Here is a 20,339-nt window from a genome sequence, read left to right as displayed (position 1 = left end):
GGGACTTAAGTAGGAAAAAGTATGTTCAATCAGACTGGCAGTGAGGAGGGAAGAGAGTCTGGACACACATCAATAAAATTTTCTCTGTCACATGTTTACTAGCATTCCACGTAAGAATTCATTAGCAAAAAGAGTCCAAAAGTTAAAAAAAAAAAGTTTAAAAACTACTGATTCCATCTCAACTCCCTCATTTATAGGTAATAAAGTCAGACACATGGGTCACGTAGGAAATTAAAGGGAGAGCTGGAACTAGAACCCAGGTATCCTAATTGAGATGAGCAAAACCTATGAAAAATAATATTCCTTCACAGTAGTAACTACAACTAACAGTATCTCAGTTATCCCTCCCTCATCCCATGCCCCACCCTCACCACTGAAGTAAAAGACAATTCTGCAAACACTTTTAGTATCAGAGCTGTAACTCAGAAGCCAATGCCCAATTCAGAGAACACATAACACCTGGAAATCTTTTGACCCTAAGTAAAGGTATAAAAAAGCTGCCTTCTCTTTAACCCTAGCAAGGGGAAGCAGAGTAAAATGAAGTACAGCAGCCCCTTTATCCTCGGTTTTGCTTTCCTTGGTTTCAGTTACCCATGATCAACTTCGGTCCGAAAATATTAAATGGAAAATTCCAGAAGTAAACAATTTTTAAGTTTTAAATTGCATGCCATGATGAAGTCTCCCACTGTCCTGCTTGTCCTGCCTGGGATCCCCACCCATCAACACCACGTGCTCTGGACATCGAATCATCAGCATCATCATGGCTCCATGATCCAGGATCACCCAAAGCAGATGATCCCCCTTCTGACATATCATCAGATCAGTAGTAGCCTAATGGTACGACACAATGCCTACCTCATTCACCTTACTTCATCTCATCACATAGGCATTTTATCATCTCACATCATCACAAGAAAAAGGGTGAGTAGCGTACAATAAGACGTTTTGAGAGAGAGAGAGAGAGATACCACATTCACAAAACTTTCATTACAGTATTTTATTATAATTGTCCTATTTTATTATTAGTTATTGTTAATCTCTTACTGGGCCTCATTTGTAAATTAAACTTTACTATAGGTATATATATATATATATACATATATACATATATATATATATATATATATATATATATATATATATATGAAAAAACATAGAACATATAGGGTTTGGTCCTATCTGTGGTTCCAGATATCCACTGGGGGTCTTAAAACATATCCCTTGTGGCTAAGGGGGAGTACCTTAGTGATTTCAGCAGACACTGCTTCTGGAATCAATTTACCCCAATCCCAATTATAGCTCTTTGGGTATCAAAGTTTCCCCATTTTGATTCATGGACTTCAGGACCTCTCCTTAGCCCCTCCCAATGACCGGAATGGAACCAATAAGTGTATCATATACTTTACCTTGGATTATAGATTTAAGTGTGGTCACATGACCCAATCAGAGCCAATGAGAAAAAAAATAAGGCTTTTGCTGGGACTTTTGAGAAACAAAATCTGGCTCTCTCAGATGGGACTTGAATCTGAGAGAATGTGTGATCTGGAGTTTCTTCAGCCCTCAAATGACTGTAAAAAGAGCATGTTGTGGAAACTGAAGCCAACCTGGAGGAGAGCCAACTCAAGGGATAGAGTAAGGGAGAAACCAAGTCTTGGTGACACACTGAGCCCCTGCACTGAGCCACCCCCAGTGCCAGCATTACAGTAGAATTCTTCAGTCACATGAACCAAAGATTCCCCTTTTTGCTTAAGTTACTTTGGGTTGGATCTTCTGTCATTTGTAATCCAAAGAGCTCTAACTCATATGATTGGCAAGATTTAAAGTTTCTTAAATAAAATATGATTGCTCCAGTTGTATATCTCTTTGAACTTTGTTCTATGTTTACTTTCTTTTGTTTTGTAAATGTTCAAAATTAAAGAACAGTTGATATTCATGCTGTTATTTTCATTACAAGTTCACAGTTTTAATAGAAAAATACATGATTAAATCATGTGCTAGATTATCAACTATTTGCATATTTAGCTATGTGCATCCAAGGGAAAGTCTAATCCATTGACCTATTATAAGCCAGAAATAATAAGCCAGAAAATACCTTCATTCCAAAAACAAATGGAATCACATCCCGAACAGAATGTGTTTAATTGAAAAGTAGCTAGAGAAACAAAAATGGATTTAAAAAATCAAGTAATCTTAAAGAAGGTAGCAAAAAGGAAAGGAAATTTAAAAGGTGAAGCAAATAGCACAAAATAAAATGGTAGACATAATTCCAAGAAATCAGTAATTGTAAGTGAAGTAAACAGTCTAATTTAGTTCAAGTTAGTCTAGTAAAGTCAGAGGACAGAGATTATCTGACAATAAAAGTAAACTGACTCTATGCTTATTATAAGACACAAACCTAAATCATAGAGACACTAAGAGATTGAAAATGAAAGCTCAGAAAAGCTGAAACAAGACAAATATTTAGCTATATGCAGCTACACTGGTATCAGCCTAAAAGGGTTGTTACCTATAAAAAGGATGTTACAACTAGGAGGTGTCAGGCAGGGCTTCACATGGTGAATAGTGGACATTCCATGATTCAGGGTGTGGTTCTTACTTTTCTAATCACTCATTCAATTCATTCAACTTATTAAAAAATAATAATTCAAAAAGCTGACTATGTGGTAAGCTGTCAAAGTCAAACGTGGTCCTTGCTTTCAAATATGCAATCTGGTAGGTGGCCCAGATAAATAAGTACACCAACAATTAAAGTACAATGTGGTCAGTGCTGTGATAGAGGGATGCAAACGGAGCCTTGAGAACACACTGACAGGGAGGGAGGTGTGTATGACAGGAGTTTTGAAGGGTATTCCATTCATTCACCTATTGGATACATTTCCCTGATAATCCAGGCTGGCCTCCTGCTATTGATTCCTGACACTTAGCTCCAGGACTCCTGTAATACTGAGGGGGGAGGAAAAATTTTATTACAGGAGTAACTCATTTTATTGTGCTTTGCTTTACTGTGTTTCGCAGATATCACATTTTCTTACAAATTGAAGGTCTGTGGTGACCCTGCGTTGTCAGATGATGATTAGCATTTCTTAGCAATAAAGTATTTTTTAATTAAAATATGCACATTGCTTTTCTTAGACATAATGCTATTGCATACTTAATAAACTACGGTATAGTGTAAACATAACTTTTATATGTACTGGGTAACCAAAAAATTCGTGACTCACTTTATTGTGGTATTTGCTTTATAGCAGTTGTTTGGAACCAAACCTGCAAAATATCTCCAAGGTATGCTTGCAGAGGGAAGTGAGGTGAGCCTAGGACCTAGAACCATCACTTTCATTGAATTGGGGCAGCACGAGGAAATCCAGTTGGATGGGTGGCAAGTCATAGACTAGGTTCAGGCCAGCCTCAGGGAAGTCCAGCAAGAGATAAAGGATAGGAGGAGAAGGAGAAGGGGAGTAAGGAATACTTGGAAATCCAGGAAGATGGCTAGAAAGCTCGTAGTTCGTGTAAGTGGTGGGAAGGGGAGGGTTAGAGAGAGTTTAGAGGCAGAACTGGCAACATCAAGGCATGGATTCATTTTTAGAAGGCCTGAGATCCTGGGTAGGCCAGGTATCAATGGCAAGGAAACTGGTTGCTCCTACATATTCAATATCCAGTCACTAAGGTAGGGCACTGAACAAAGCAGGACAGGTGATCGGGAAGGGTTGAGGGTCACCTGAGGGTCCAACTAGAGTTTCTTTAATTTCTCCAAACTGAGGCCAGGTTGGTCCTGCAGGGCCTGCAAGGAGAAACCATCTGGCCCAATTATGGGGAGAAGGGAGAATCTGAGCTGAGTCACCAGGCAGGCTCTGACACCACCATGAGCACTTCACCCCTCCAAGTTCCATGGTTCCCAATCCAAGCTCCTCTTCTGAACTGCAACTACTCTTGGAAGGGGTAACCCATTAAACAACTGTGTGAATGAGTTTATCAGATGTCTTTCTGCCTGCTGGAAAGAACCTAATAATTTGAGAGCACTGGGTACCTGGGAAAGAGTGAACATAAAGGATGGGTGGGGAAGGAAAGACAATGAAAGGGAAAAATCAGAGGCCCCAGAGATAAATTTAGTGACTTCCGTTTTGCTGATGACCAGCTCTGCCTGTGGTGTCTTGGCACCATTCAGGAGTTCAAAGACAGGGTCCACCCAGCTGAGAGCTGGTTATAGCTGTCCTGTATATATAATGCCATGTAATGACTGGTTGGGGTTAATCAAATATAATGCCCAACCCAGACCTATTAAATTTCACCACAAAAGAGGCTTTAATCAGTCTTTTATCAGCTTGGTGCTCTGGCCTAAGAAGACTGCTTTTGTTTGCCATATAAGAGACAATGGGAGAGCCAGGATCAGCCTGCTCTCTGGAGTACAACAAGCGAATTGTCCACAAACAACAGATCATTCAAGGCCATGGGAGAGGAAAGGCAGGAGAGGCTGCATGAATCTACAAAAGTGTTCACTGTTAATGGTCACGGCCTCGAGTGTTTAAATTCAGGCCACATTCCCACTGGAGCTTCCAAAATATGGGGAGGATGGGAACAAAAAGACTCCAGTGTGCTCCATGTAAGTCTATCTGGCCTTGGCCCTCTACAGGACATTCTTGCTTGCTGCTTGCTGAAAAGGGAAAGGAAAACTGACATTTGGTTCTCTCACTAAGCAAAGCCCAGATGTCCTGGTGGTTAGATGTGCTTCACAGGCTAGGGATTAAAGTGCTGCGTGTAGTTCTATGCCAAACTGCACCTGTCCCACTGCCCAAGCACCTCTTGGACTATGGAAGGGATGGGAGGAGAAGGGAGATAAAAGGCAGTGAAGAGGGGAGAGAAAAGAGGGGACCTTCCCTGACCCAAAAGAGAGGATGACATTTAAGCTACCCAATCAAATCTGTTACACAAATATTTGAATACTTCTAGGAGGCAGGCTGAGACACACCCAGGTACAGAAACAAGGACACAAATTAAAAATCTACCTTTTCTGCTTGGAATTGGAGGATGTTAGAGTTGGAAGGGTCTTAGATCATCTTTCTTTATATCGTTTTGGTCTTCAAAAGATGCCTTGGGTTAAAAAAAAAAAAGAAAAAAACATCCATGCTGAGAAACACAGCCCCACGCATTGGAGTAACCTCAAACTCTGGGGCTGCTGTAGGAATGTGTCATGTGTCACTGGAGGGAGAAAGGTTGAGAATTATTGATCTAGTCTGCTGCAGAAATGGAAGTTCCAAGAAATAAACTGGATTGTCCAAGGCCACTTAGCTATTTAGTAACAGAGAGGGGATTAAAATCCATATCTTCCAATGCCCAATGCAGAACCCAATCCGTTGTACCACAAAGTCTCTCCACTCAGGCTTCCTGGAAGATGCAAGTCCTGAAAACCTTAAGCAAATTATTGAGTATCTTGGATCTAGTATCCTCACTTATATGTGGCCCATTAGCTACCAAAACTTTGTGCCATCACTTCTGGTCATCAGAGTTCAGACTTTGTTTGTGAACCAAGATTTTCCCTTCTGCTCTAGATGGAACTTTGGAACTGTGAATCTATAAAGAAATAGGAAGAAGAACAGAAGGAATTAGACTAACAGCAAAGAAAAATGAGTAAACCTTTGCTCATAGCACCAAACCTGTGGCCCCTCAGCTCCAGATTAGTGTGAAGGCAGGGGAGGCAGCTGCCTAACTTGGTCTTGATTTGAACTACATTCAGATATGTTTGGGGGTTGATAATGATAGGAGGAATTCCCATGACCAGGTGGGCGAGAGATCTGGGAGTGATTCTATTTATGGAAGGTTTACTGGATATATGCATCTGAAGATGAAATGAACAGCGCCCAGTCTAGATGGCCTTTAGGGAGTGGGATGAAAGAGAGATGAGAAAGGGACCAGGGGAAAATGAAAGTTGTTCTGTGAATTGTGAGGGGTGCCAGCGGTCAGAAGTCTTTGGCCATTTTCATTTGTCATCCAGTGTGGCTGACCCGTGCTTTGTGCTTTGAAATCATTCAGCTTCCCTAAAGACATTTTGAGCTGTAATTGCAGATTTCCGTTTTAGGTTCTTGCTCTCTCCCATTCTGCTCTAGACCAATTCAAAATCCTTCCTCAGGCACTGTGCAAAATGCCTTTGCAGAGTCGATGAAGGATCGTGGTGAGGCCCGTGTGAATTTATCAATTTTTTTCTGCCTGTAATGGGAGTGGTTATGGCAAAGTTGTTATTAGCTAAATTAGATCAACAATTTGGGCTGGTGGGGCTTGGTGACATACCCCCTTTGATAATAACTTCTTTTTTAATTATATTAATTATGACTTTGCCTTGCACTGCAGTAATGGGACTGGAAGCTTTCTATTTTCTTCCAGGTTTCAAAAGTAATACTGCTTTAGTTTCTTTACTTATGTTCCTGGCAATTAAGTGCTATCCCAAAACATAAACACAATTTCCTCTTTTGAAATCATTATGCAAGGAGTGTCATGTGAAAGCTGCTGTTACTTAAAATACGATCTTGTAAAATAAAGGGAAGCTCTCTTATTTATCAGTCTAGCAAGGAGCTGTTATTAAAAATCTTAATAGAAAAAACTATGCTGTCCATTCTGTTTTCCTTTTTTTCCCCTCTTTCCAAAAAAAAAAAAAAAAGGCCTTTGGGATATTTTTAACTAAAAAGGAAGAAAAACCAAACAAATATTTTTATTGTTTTGACTATGGTTGTTGAAATATGGCCTATAGGAAAAGTAGAAATAAAAAGAATTATCACACGCACTTCTCCTCACATGATGAGCTGTGAGCTGTCAGGGTTAACCCTGCAGCCACAGCTCTAAGCTGTCTCCTCTTTACCTCAACCAGCCATGATGGTTCTTCTCTACAGGAAAGATTGACCTTGGAGTCAGACTGACCTGGTTTAAATCTATTAGGTTGAACCACAGGAAATTGCTGTTTATATACACCAAAGATGGCCAAATAATGGCAATTTCATGGGGTCGACTTAATATCATCTTCTCATTGGTCAAGCTTCAGATTACTGTGAGGACTACAGATGATGTATTTTAAATGCTTTACTTATTCCATGGCACTCGGTATGCTCACAATACATCTGACTAATACGGATTGCAAGAAGCAGCAGGGACATTTCATTTCAAGTCAGTTCAACAAGCCCTATTTGAGACCCTCTTTTTCATCCCAGGCACTGCTTTTGTGCTGGGAATACGCAGATTCATAGCTGCCAGGTGGCATGATGCATGCAGGAATTTAGCAGTATACCCATGATAGAGGGTAGCATGGTGGTGGGGTATGAACATTTGTGGGGATGGGGAGATGAGGGCAGCTTTTCCTCAGGTGTGATGCCTCATCAGGGTGCTGCAGAACAGACAGCTTGGTGGGGAATGTTCCAGGCTGGGTGTTCAGAGAACCTCAGGCTGGAGAGAGAGAGAGAGAGAGAGATGCTATAAAATGAGGTTGGAGAGATGGGCACGAGCCACAGGGTAGAGTTAGGTTTTGTGAGGCCTGGTAATTTTACAACCTGGGGGGACCCACTTTACAAAACAGCCATGTAAACACACCTCTGGGGACTCCTAGGTCCTGAAGCTGGGAAGCCTTGACATTTCAGCTTTATTATCTTCCTCAAACATCTGCCCCTGGCAGGGCCGCAATGTGAGGAGCCTTGTTAAAGTGCAGGGGGCAGACAATGCTACTGAAGGATCTTAAGCAGGAAAGTGATATTATCAGATTTGACTTTGAGAAAAAGCACCCCAAGGGCTGTCTGGAAGATGGATCAGAGGAGTTTATGTTAGACAGCTGAAAAACCAATTAAAAAGCTATTTTAATAATCCAGAGGGCCAAGAGTCTGAACATGGCAGAATTCATGAAGAAGGAATTAACTCAGCATCACCCAGCAAAAGTCATTGGGGGATAGTCACCCCAGGAGGCCTGGCCCTCCTGTCCCTGAACCCATCCTGAACGGGTAACAGATGCTTTTAAAATCAGATTCTCCACCTGGGAAGGTCTTGAATTAGTCACATGACCAGAGGCCTGTCATTCTACACACAAGTGGTCAGCCATGGCACTGTCATGCCCACTGAGGTCTAGCTATTCCTCGTTCCTGCACTGCCCTGTCACGTGGCTAGGTTCTGCCTCAGTTTTCACTTCAATATTTCAGTTCTCTGTCAGGTTCAGAGTCTGACTCTGAATGCTAGACTGCTTGGCCAGGGCTTCGTCACCTGCTAAATCTCTGCCATGCTCTTTCTGTCCCTCCAAACCTGAAACTGGGCCATGTACTCCACCCACTGCATCCTCCTAGGAAAACCCCTGTTCCTCTTGTTCATCCTTTGAAATGCTGTGAATGGGTCTGCTCTGCAGTGATCCTTCTCTGGCTACCTCCCACTGTTCCCCCTCGATTCAATGACTCACTCACCTCATCTATATCTTGCATGTACCTTTATTATTATATGTATTATGCTCTATAATATTTATTTGTATATCTTTGAGGTTGGGAATCATGTCTTATACTGTCATTTCCCCAGTAGCTCACACAGTCCTTAGTAGATAGTAGACACTTAATAAGTGTTGGGTCAACAGATTTGAACTGAATTCACTCCTCCCCTTTTTAAATAATACTACACAATAATAACCCAGCCAGGGTCTAGCTGTGCCTCCTTCTAAGGACCACAGTACCCCAGCCTACCTGGCTTTGCATATCTCATACTATCTGTGCCTCTTGCTTCAACGCCTCCATTCAATGGGTTGAACTGCTCTTCACCCAGAATCAAGCCTGAATTCGTCACACACCCCTCCCAATTTCGCATCTTTCCTGGGTACCCTCCTACAGCTGGGCCTGATTTCTTCTGGCCAGTCCTTTCTCAGTCCTCACTCCAGCCCATCTCTGAGGTGAACATGCCTTGTGATCTCTCTGGTTGTGCTGTCTGGACAAGAGGAGGGTACTTAGTCCAAAAGCAGCCAATTCATGGGCTAGACCATACCTGTAAGGTAGCCCAGTGGGAAAAGCTTTAACCAAAGGGACTGTCTTGGTCAGTTTGGGCTGCTATAATAAAGTACCATAGACTAAGTGGCTTATAAACAATAGAAGTTTATTTCTCACAGTTCTGGAGGCTGGAAGTCTGCGATCAGGGTGTGAGCATGGTGGAGCTCTGGTTAACAGTGGTCATTTTCTTACCGTGTCCTCACATGGTGGGAAGGGCAAGGGAGTGCTCTGAGGCCTCTTTTATAAGGGCACTAATCCCATTCATGAGAGTTCTACCCTCAGGACCTAATTACTTCCCAAAGGCCCTACTTCTTAATACCATCACATTGGGGTTTAGGATTTCAACATATGAATTTGAGGGGAACACAAACATTCAGTCTATAGCAGGGATTTTATGAGCCAATCAGACTGACAGATCATGTAGTGGAAAAAATCACTTTGAGGAGCCTTCCCTCAGCAGGAGAGCTGTGGATGGGGTAGTTTCTCTTAGAAGGGGACTGTTGGTTGGGCAGTCATCATGAATGAGCTCTTGAGTACAATGCTCCAATCTCTATCTGCCTAAGTTTTTCTACTCTCAATATTGTCCACTCTTGACTAGAGTCACCTGAAACCCAGACCCTGTGTTCCTTCTATAAGAGCTCCTCATCTAACTTTCAAGAACTGTGAAGGGGTCTAAGATTTTACCAAACTTACAGGCTAACAAATTATCTTGACACAATTTCACTGATGCTAGCAGAAGGCAAGAGACTTTCGGGTCAGAGACAAAGGATTTTATCACTCACAGCACAGCAAGTAGAATGACCATTAGCATATTTACATCAGTTCCTCTTACTCCCTAGTCCCACGGGAACAATGTGGATGGGGACCAAATGGATGCTTGTGTAAGCTGTGGGTTGTGTTACAGTAGAGGAACTCTGAGCTTAGGGAACCTAAATCTTTTATAATGGGCAGTAAACACACCTGCTCTTTGTTCTGGAGAAAGACATTATGACACTGGACAGTAAGCATATCTGGCCTTTTCTCTAGATGGAGGCATTATCTCTATCTTCCATGGCTATTTGTTATACAAACACGTTCTTGAAAAGATATTTTGAATGAAGGGTAGTAAGTACCTCACTTACAAGATGTGCAGAAATGTGAGATACTCGCAGGGAGTTGTCTTGAAACACTAACTAGCAGCTCCCATCCATCCACATTCTGGTACTGGCATGTTTATTCCTCAGGTGACGGGAACTTTACTTTTCCAACCCTAATCCCTCACCTAAGCTCTAATCACAAATTTCCTGCTCCAAGTGAACATCCCATTCAGATAACTTCAATAATTAAATTTAAAATGTTTATATACATCTTCCTTTCCTAACCTTCCAGTTTTATTATCACCATTCTCCTTGTCTCACTAGCTCCAACCTTAGGAGTCATTTTTAAATTCCATCTTCCTCTTTGTCACTGATCACCAATCAATCACAAAGTTCTATCAGCTCTCCTTTGAAATATCTCATTCTCACCCTCTTCTCTTCCTGGCCATTTATACCGTCATTAATTTAATTCAGAATTTTATTTCATCCCTAGAATGCTCAAGAAATGTCCTCACTAGTTTTCTAGATTCCTATTCTCCTCGTCGATACCTCTTAATCCCCTTAAGGCACTGTTTTGATCATATTGTACTCTTATTTTTAAAGTTTCAGCAGTTTCCCATGGCCTGTTCAATAGAACAGTCTAAGCTTCATCTCCCCCACCAGCCCACCCACTCTGACCTGAGCCTTATCTCCTGCCACTCTGTTCCGGCTGTGCAGGCATTGCCTCTTTTCTCTACCTGCCAAACCCGTCCATGCCTGGTCTATTTCCCTACCCTTCCACATTCTTCAGAGTTCTGAATCCTGTACCTTTGCAAAACCACTTCATCTTTCAGCACCTAGAAGTTCTTCTTTTACTGGTCCAGTCTACACTAATTTCCTTTGTCCAATTATACTTACTTTAATATTTAGCCTCATTCTGTCCCATGTGGCTACTTAATTGTCTTATGTACCCACCTAAGTTTTAAGTTCCTGGAGGATAAGTACTATCATTTGTATACCTTTTATACCACTCAGTGTCTATTTAGCACTGACTTGGCCAAACTGTAGAAACCCGACTCTCCCACTTGCTAGCCATGTGACTGGAAAGGTAACATCTATGCCTCAGTTTCCTCATTTAAAAAATGAGATATAGGGAATTCCCTGGTGGTCCAGTGGTTAGGACTCCATGCTCTCACTGCTGAGGGCCCAAGGTTAGATCCTTGGTCAGGGGAATAAAATCCCACAAGCCACGTAGCATGGCCAAAAAATAAATAAATAAAATAATAATAATAAACTTTAAAAAATGAAATAAAAACTGAGATATAAATAGTACCTATATCACAGGGTTGTTGGGGTAATTAGATTAGATAATATGAGAAAACCTTAGCAGATTATCTGGTATATAGGAAGAGCTCAATCAATATTGACTGTTATTATTAATCTTATAGTGATGAATGAATGAATAAATAAATAAATGAATACATGAAATACACAGTCCTCTTTTTTGGAGGGGCTCCAGTCTTATGAAGATAACCTTGAAAAATATTTATAATCCCAAACCAGTGACGCATGGGAGAAGTTGGATGGAAGATGAGAAGTAGCATCTTCCAAAGGCCTGACAATCCTTGAAAAGATGGATTGTTCAGAGATAAGAGAGAACCTGATAATAGAGAAGAGCTAATAAAGGAACAGTCCAGATAGTGTTTGCTTGTCTCCTTTCTGTTTCCATGTTTCTCTCTGCCTCTTAGGTAAGTCTAAGGCTCTTGAAACATAGGTGGGGGCACTGAAGAAGCAACAGTATGGCAACTGGTCAAAGAGATGGAGCCTATTCCCTGGCCGGGGGTTGGTAAAATTTTCCAGAGAGGACACATCATGTCTTTCTGCTAGGGCATCTCTGCCTCCTTAGATCTGCCTACAGGCAAGCTTGATATGAGCTAGTTCTATGGAAAGTTGTCAGTGGCTGTCAGAACCATAATGCTGCTTGAGAAGAAGCATTAACTATCTGGAGAAGAAGGCAAAGGAATTCTCTCTTAAAAAGTAGAGCAGCCACAATCCTCTTCCATTAACAAATTACTATGATTGTCTTTTCAATGTCTTTCTATATGTCATGTACTGTGCTACCCAACAAATAGTCCTCAAAATAATCTGGTAAAGTAAGTATTACAATATCTACTTTAAAGAAAAGAAACTTAGGAGCACCAAGATTAAGTAAGCGTCTTTGGTCATACAGCTAATAAGTGATGGAGCAAGGATTTAAACTCAGGCATTCCTGCCTCCAAAAGTCTGGGAGCATTTTCCCTCAATACCAGCATATAAAAAAATCCGAACAAGCCAGGCCTTGGATTCCTACTCACATGTGCTTTCAGCCACACGTCACTAATTTCCTTTTACCATTTATCAGCTATTAACACAACTATGCAAGTGAGACTATCAAATACTTTTTTGAGGGTGGGTTTTCACAGCCAATAAGGGGAAGGGGAGACACTGAGCCCTTCAGCAGGGGTGAGGGAAGAAACTAGCCATGGGCAGCTGAAGGCAAATGAAAACAAATTTGTTAGCTGAGGGCTAGCTCTCTGTGTAGCAACTAAAGTGTTTTTTACATCTCCTGCCAGATAGAACTTCTGTTACAGTGTTTCTTGTCACCAGTAGGAAAATATGGGCTCCTCCTAGAGCTCTTAATTCTGAATCTATTACTACACTTAAAAAAAATAATGTTAATAGAGATAATAAAATGGAATCCTAACCACAGTCACTTTGCCGTCTGCATGAAAATATTGGCTCTGGAAGAGGGACAGCTTGGTAGGAAACCAAAGACATAGAAATATGTTTTGAGAATCATATTCTTGGCCTGAAACAGATCTCACAGTAAGGAAGTTTGGCTGAGGCCAAGGTTCCTGAGGTCAGGAAGCGGGAGAAGCTGAGTAGCTTGTTTTTCTGCAGTCTCAGTGGAACAGGGCAGTCAAGGAGGGTGTATTTTGGTTTCTACTAGCTCTTCCAAGGGAAAAAGCAGCCCAGGTTTGTGTCTCCTCCACAGAAGTTGGGGTCGTTTGCCTTAACAAGGGCAGACCACAGACCCTCCATGAAATTGTGGAGACTTTTCTTGTTGGCCCCATTCCAGTTCCCCTTCCAAAGGGTCTCTCTCTCCTGGGTATCCCAAATCCCACTATTCCTGACAACCCAAGCCACCAGCTTGGTTAATGCAACTTCTGTATACAGTAAGATGATCTGGGTTAATGGGAGGTCCAATAAATGTGATGATTTCACTACTTCTTATTCCCATTGTCTTCATTCCTATTTGACTGAATGAAATAATCAGGCAATGATTTTAAATTTATGTTTTAAAACTAACTTGATCAATTAAGTGGGTCTGATTAATATAGATATTATTTCTGCTTTATATTTTGATAAGTGCTATTGTGTTCCCCAAAAGATGTTAAAGTCTTAACCCCTGATCATTGTGAATATGACCGTATTTGGAAATAGGGTTGTTGCAGATATAATTAAGTCAATATGAGATCATACTAGATTAGAGTGGGCCCTAGAACCAACTAGTGTCCTTAAAAGTAGGTTGTGAAGAGACATAGACACATACAGAGGGAAGGCAGTCATGTGAAGATGGAGGCAGAGACTGGAGTGATGCAGCTGTAAGCTAAGGAATGTCAAGGATTGCAGACAACCAAGGACTGCAGAAGCTCGGGAGAGGCAAGGAAGCATTTTTCCCTTGGAGCCTTCAGAGGGAGCATGGCCTTGCTGATACCTTGATTTTGGACTTCTAGCTTCCATAATTGCAAGAGAATAAATTTCTGGTTTTTAAAGTCGCCCAGTTCATGGTACATTGCTATAGCGGTCTTAGGAAACTAATACAAGTATTTTCGTTCGCATTAATTTTTTTCTTACCTATTGTACCTCAGCACTTATCAAACTACTTCGCAGTATAATGGGAGCTCAATTAACACATGTTGAAGGAACGAGTGAATTGAGTGTGTATGTGTACAATCTGTGTATGTAGAAGCATATTGATACACTTTCTGATCTACCTCACTCGTTTTCTATTGCAATGAGTGCATGAGTCTATAAATCCACACATGTGGACTGAATAAATAATGCCTATCATGTATATGTACTTCTTATTTTAACTTAAGAGCCATACAAATAAACAAAACTAACAACTGGCAAGAATTCCTACCAAAAAAGTCAAAGTGAAGTTACATTTGTTAATAAGAAAGTAGGAAAACATGAAAACAGATGGATTCAGCTTGAATTAAGAAATCTTCATTTTTTCCCCCAAATGCCATTCTTGGTAGCCTTCCTCTCCTTGTTGCTGAAATCAACTCATAATCCTATGCTGCACAGGGCTGGTACTGCACCAGCCCCTAGGCCAGTGTTTTTTAAAGTGTACTCCATGGATCATCTGCATTAGAACTACCTTATAAAGCTAGAATAATTAAACAGTGTGGTATCGGTGCATGAAGAGACTGATATACAGTTGACCCTTGAACAACATGTGTATTAGGGGTGCTGACCCTCCATGCAGTTGAAAATCTCCATATAACTTATAGCTGGCCCTCCATATACACAGTTCCTTCATATCCACAGTTCCTCCCTGTTCACGGTTCCACATTTGAGGATTCAAACAAAACCGGTGCATAAGTAGACCTGCACAGTTCAAACCCATGTTATTCAAGGGTCAACTGTAGTAGTGTCACAGAAGAGAAAGTTCAGAGTTAAACACAAATTCATATAGAAATCTAGAATATGATAAAATGGGCAATTCAAGTCATTGGCAGTGATGAATTAAGGAATAGATTATTCAATAAATGTTATTGGGGAAACTGCATAGCCATCTGGGAAAAATAAATAAGTTGCAACCAAATTCTACATATTATTCTAGAATAAAGTCTATATGACTTAAAGATTTAAATTTTTTAAAAAAAATCTATAAAGGTACTAGATGAATTTGTGGAATAATTTTTCACAGTCTTAGAGTGGGAAAAGCCTTTCAAAGTATAACTTAAAACCCAGAAATCACTAAATAAAATATTAATTAATTCAGTAACAGTTACACTTTCATAAAAAGCTGTCCCGCAGAAGTCACCAAAAGGAATTCAAAAGATAAATGACAAACTGAGAAAAATATTTGCAACTCATATCACAGCCTAAGGATTTGTTTCCCTAATGTATAAAGAGTTTCTAAAAACCAATAAAATAAAGGTCAAAAGATACAGTAGAGGGCTTCCCTGGTGGTGCAGTGGTTGAGAGTCCGCCTGCTGATGCAGGGAACACGGGTTCGTGCCCCGGTCCGGGAAGATCCCACGTGCCGCGGAGCGGCTGGGCCCATGAGCCACGGCCGCTGAGCCTGCGCGTCCAGAGCCTGTGCTCCACAATGGGAGAGGCCACAACAGTGAGAGGCCCGCGTACCGCAAAAAAAAAAAAAGATACAGTAGAAAAATAGTGAAAGGAAATGCACAGACTTTACAAAAAGAAAATACAAATGACTCAAACATATTTAAATATTCTCATCATCTTCTCTTATGGTAAAGGAACTGTAAACCTAAACACCAGTGAGGGACTTCCCTGGTGGTGCAGTGGTTAAGAATCTGCCTGCCAATGCAAGGGACACGGGTTTGATCCCTGGTCTTGAAAGATCCTACATGCCGCAGAGCAACTAATCCCATGTGCCACAACTACTGACCCTGTGCTCTAGAGCCCGCAAGCCACAACTACTGAGCTTGTGTGCCACAACTACTGAAGCCCATGCACCTAGAGCCCGTGCTCCACAACAAAAGAAACCACTGCAATGAGAAGCCAGAGCACCGCAATGAAGACTAGCCCCCAGCTCGCCACAACTAAAGAAAGCCCACATGCAGCAAGGAAGACCCAATGCAGCCAAAAATAAATTTTAAAAAAACAACAACACCAATGAGATACTATTTTGATGTACCATATTGGCAAAGTCAAAAAATTTGATCATATACTTTGTTGGCTAGAGGTCATGAAGAAATGGTGTTCATGCTGGTAAGAGTGTAAACTGATATAACTTCTGTGAAGGGCGATTTGGCAGTATCTATCAAAATCACTTATTGTTTGGCCCAGTAATTCCACTTCTAAGAATTTATCCAGATATAATCACTTATGTGTGAAATGACATATGTACATGGTACTTGTTGCTACATTGTTTACAGTTGGGAGAGATTAGAAACGACCTGCATGTCCATTGGCATAAGATTGTAAAACAAACTATGGTTACTCCCACACTGAAATACTATGTAGTCATCAAAAAGGATGAGGAAACTTTACATACAGGAATGGCAAGATCTCAAAGAAACATTGTTAAGTGAAAAACAAAATAAAACAAAAATAAACAAGTTTCAGAACAGTGTGTATGGCATGCTACCATGTGAATGAAAAGGAGAAAATTAATACATAGTTTTTGTTTAATATGCATAAAATATTTCTGGAAAATATACAAGGAAAATTACAGATTCCTAGAATGTAATCCCTACCCCAGACTTTTGGAGGCAAAATCTGCACAGGCATTAGTTCTAAAGCTTACTAAAGATTGATAAACACTGACCTTAGCGGGTAAAAATTTGAGAATCACTTTGAGATTTGCTGGCTCAGTTCCAACACGTAGCATTTTGCCCTTTTTCTCAAATCCAGTCTATTTACTCCCGGGACCTTAGTTCTACTAACTAGCTTCCTATCCCTATGACCTCATCACTGTCCCAGAAAACTACTTAGATCCATTATGTCAAACTTCTTCTTCCAGGTACATAGGAGTCCTGAGCCACTGACCAGGGTCAACATATCCAGAATCAGGATCAAACTAAACATGCACAAAGCTGACAATAGCTCCTTCTTGATAAGTACATTCTGGGAAGAGAGAAAAACTCAATGGAGTAAGCAGAGAGCAAAACCAGGGCCTTAGATTTGGGTTGATAGCAGAGGGCAGAGATGATAGAGGAACAGGCTGAGAGGAGGAAGGATTATACATGTCCCCAAAGGTGACAGGACTGAAGATGCCTTTTAAAGAGAGCCAATAACTATGCCTCTGGTTGGGAAAAATTTCAGACCCCTTGTTCTTCCTGAACCAAAGCTCTGCCTTCTCTTTCTAAGCACTACTGCCATCATCAACACTCACCCCTGAACTGAATCATGTGGCTGGGTCTCTGTTATCTAATTCCAGACTTCCCTGAGCTGCCTGCCCACCTGCCTAAATTTCTAAATACCTCCTGTTCCCACCAATCGTGAAGTATGTGTTTGTATATCCAATCTCTCCAGACACATTCTTAGGACTGAGCTTGCTCTTAGAACCTTCAGCTGTGCTTGTTCTCCAGTGACCCATCCCCCATTGGTCTGATCTGATTCCTAGATCCCAGCTCTCCAGGTCAGCACTGTATCCCAAAGAGAACCAAGCCACATGGGGTCTATATCCTAGCTGCTGGTTGAAATTCGTATCACAAGTTAGATAGGAGCTCTGCCTTGAATGATGTGGTCTGTGAACACAACTACCTGCAACCACATGAAAAGTGAATAATCATATTGATACAGATTCAAATCTAGGTATGGACACCAAAGGAGCAAAGATTTGGCTAGTCTCATACTGGTACAAGTACAGGCCCTTAGTCATCAGATGTCAGAAAAATAGAAGGGCAGGTAGGTTAATGGATAATGGCTAGCAGAGGTTAGGACCAATTAAAGATATGTCAGGTCAGGCAATCAGAGTCCTGTGATATATAAATCTGATTCTGAGGCAACGCCTGCCTCAGACCACTCTTTGCCAAAGCAGGTTTGATATAGGAGTGTGCTCAAAACTTCTCACTTAGGTAAGCAATCATAGGTGGCCAAGGAGGGAGCAAGAGAGTGACAGAAGGTTCTAAACTGTATATAGGTAAATATGCAGCTTGGTGTGGTGGGGAGAGCACTGGACTAGGTACCAGTAGACCTGAGTACTGCTCCTGAGTCCTCTCCGTGCTCTTTGTTCCAGTGATCTCCACCCCGACCCCAAATCTTGCCCAGTTGGGCCTCCTTGCTTTCAATTCAGCATCCCTGGTTCCAGGAAACTGTTCTACATCCATCCTCCCCACCTGACTCTGATGGCCTAGAGCAGATACTTGGCTCTTTATGTCTGTTTGGTAATGGAGCATTCCCAGCAAGAGCTATCACCATCAGCAATCTTGGCAACACTTTGATCCCTGAGTGTGACAGCCTTGTATCCTTATCAGCTGAGGACCCTGTCTATGAAGTGTTTAATTTCCAAAGGAAATGTTGGGCCTACAGAAACTTCTAGCTAAGAACAGGGAACCAGTTCTCTTTACATCAAATGTCCTAATCCTATTAGTATAAAGAGAGATTTTTAACTATATATATATATATATATATATATATATATATATATATATACACACACATATATATATATTTTTTAATGAAGCAGAAACATTTTAAAAGAGGAAGAAACATCACACTGGCCTTTGAGGGATTTATTTGTCTTCAATTCTGAAGGTCCTCCATCTTCCCACATTCAATCTGTGGACTGAGAACTGGTCAGGAAGTGGCCTCTGCCACAGTTGTACCCAAAATGTCAGCAATGCAGGTAAATGTTAGCAAAGTAACTGTCTTCTGCTCTAGATAAAATTCTGCCTGCTCAGGTATGGGAACATATGTATAACTGATTCACTTTGTTATAAAGCAGAAACTAACACACCATTGTAAAGCAATTATACTCCAATAAAGATGTTAAAAAAAAAAATTCTGCCTGCTCTTTTCCCTCCTTTCTCCTGGACACAAGTCAGCAGTTAGCATAAGGAAAAAAAGAATTTCACATTTGCTAAACATTTGACACATTTAAAAATCTCCTGAAAACTCATTTACTGTTGAAACGTTGAGGTTTTTCTACCACAATGTCTTAACCTATCTCCCTACTGACCAGCCATCCTAAAAAGTAACCTTCATTGTCCCACTGCCTGTCTCAAACATTTTTGAGAGTATCTCATATTCCACAGGGTGAAGTAAAGCTCCTCACCTTGGCATTCAAAGCCCTCCGTCAGGCCTTACCTCCTATTAGTCCCTTAAAGAAACTCTTAATTCAAGCCAGAAAGGCCACTACTAAATATCTTACATATTCCTGGTGCCTCATTTCCACTCCTGACATTTCCCCTTCCTTTCCACTTATCCAACATTTATAGTTTTTTAAATATCTAGCTGAAGTCCTTCCTCCTTCACAGTGGAAGATCACCTAGCCCAGTGAGTTCTCTATCCTTGTCACAACTACAGAACCTGTTTACTAACTGTTCCTTTCACTTGGGATGTTGCTTTGTGACAGGCCTTGTATTTTCAACTTGTTTTTCAAATCCACTTATGCACATATTTACCTTTTCATCTTTGATGTTTGACTTTGAGGGCAAGGATCATGTCTAGATTAGGTTAGCACACAGCAGACTCACAATAAATATTTACCAATTTTAACTGATTGACAGTTAAAAGATGACAACCCTTTGCTTTGATCTTTTCCCATAACCCTCCCTACTTGCTTTTTATCATGAACCATTCCAGTTCCAAAAGGCCAACATTTTCTTTCTGTCTAAAACCTGTCTAAAATTCTAGGTTTTAACACTGGAAGGGAATTCTCCAGAAGAGACAGGGCAGCTCTTCAGATAGTAGGAGGGCTATCTCCACGACTTTCACCTTTTTTTTTTTTTTGTCAACGAGGTCTCTTCCTCCATGAGCATGCTGCTGCCCCTTAAGCACTCTGATTCAAGGTGAACAAACTAAAAAGATCTTCTCTAGGGTCACCTAGCACAAAATGGACCTGCTTTATTAAGCAAAAGGAAAGGGAGGCCAAAAGGAAAACAAACACAAAGAAGAAAATGTAAAAGACTTACACATTATAAATTTTGAATCTTTCTAACATGAGCTCAATCCCGAGGTGCTCAAGACCTGTCCCATTCCACAAGGCATCTACAATGTCTACACTTTATCCTCAGATAAAGACAGCCAAATTTTAAGCATAAACAGTTGAATTCTTGTTTCTTAGTCCTCAAATTCTCTAAAGCTGAAGAGTGACATTTTATAACCTTCTACTCACTTGTTGGCTATATGTCCTAAATTCTTTCTTTGCTCAGTGTGCTCTTCTGTAAAATGAGGATTATAATAGTAAAGTAAAATAATCATAAAGTTGATGTGGGGATTGAATGAGATAATCTAGGTAAGGCAGCTAGCAAATGGAAAGCACTCAGTAAATACTATTATTATTTCACAAGCAAGACTGACAGATTAGGCGAGATAAAGGGGGGGTGGG

Source organism: Phocoena phocoena, chromosome 14 (genome assembly GCF_963924675.1).
Source record: "Phocoena phocoena chromosome 14, mPhoPho1.1, whole genome shotgun sequence".
NCBI lineage: Eukaryota > Metazoa > Chordata > Mammalia > Artiodactyla > Phocoenidae > Phocoena > Phocoena phocoena.
The sequence above is the reverse complement of the archived record's forward strand: the minus strand, read 5'-3'. Positions refer to the sequence as shown.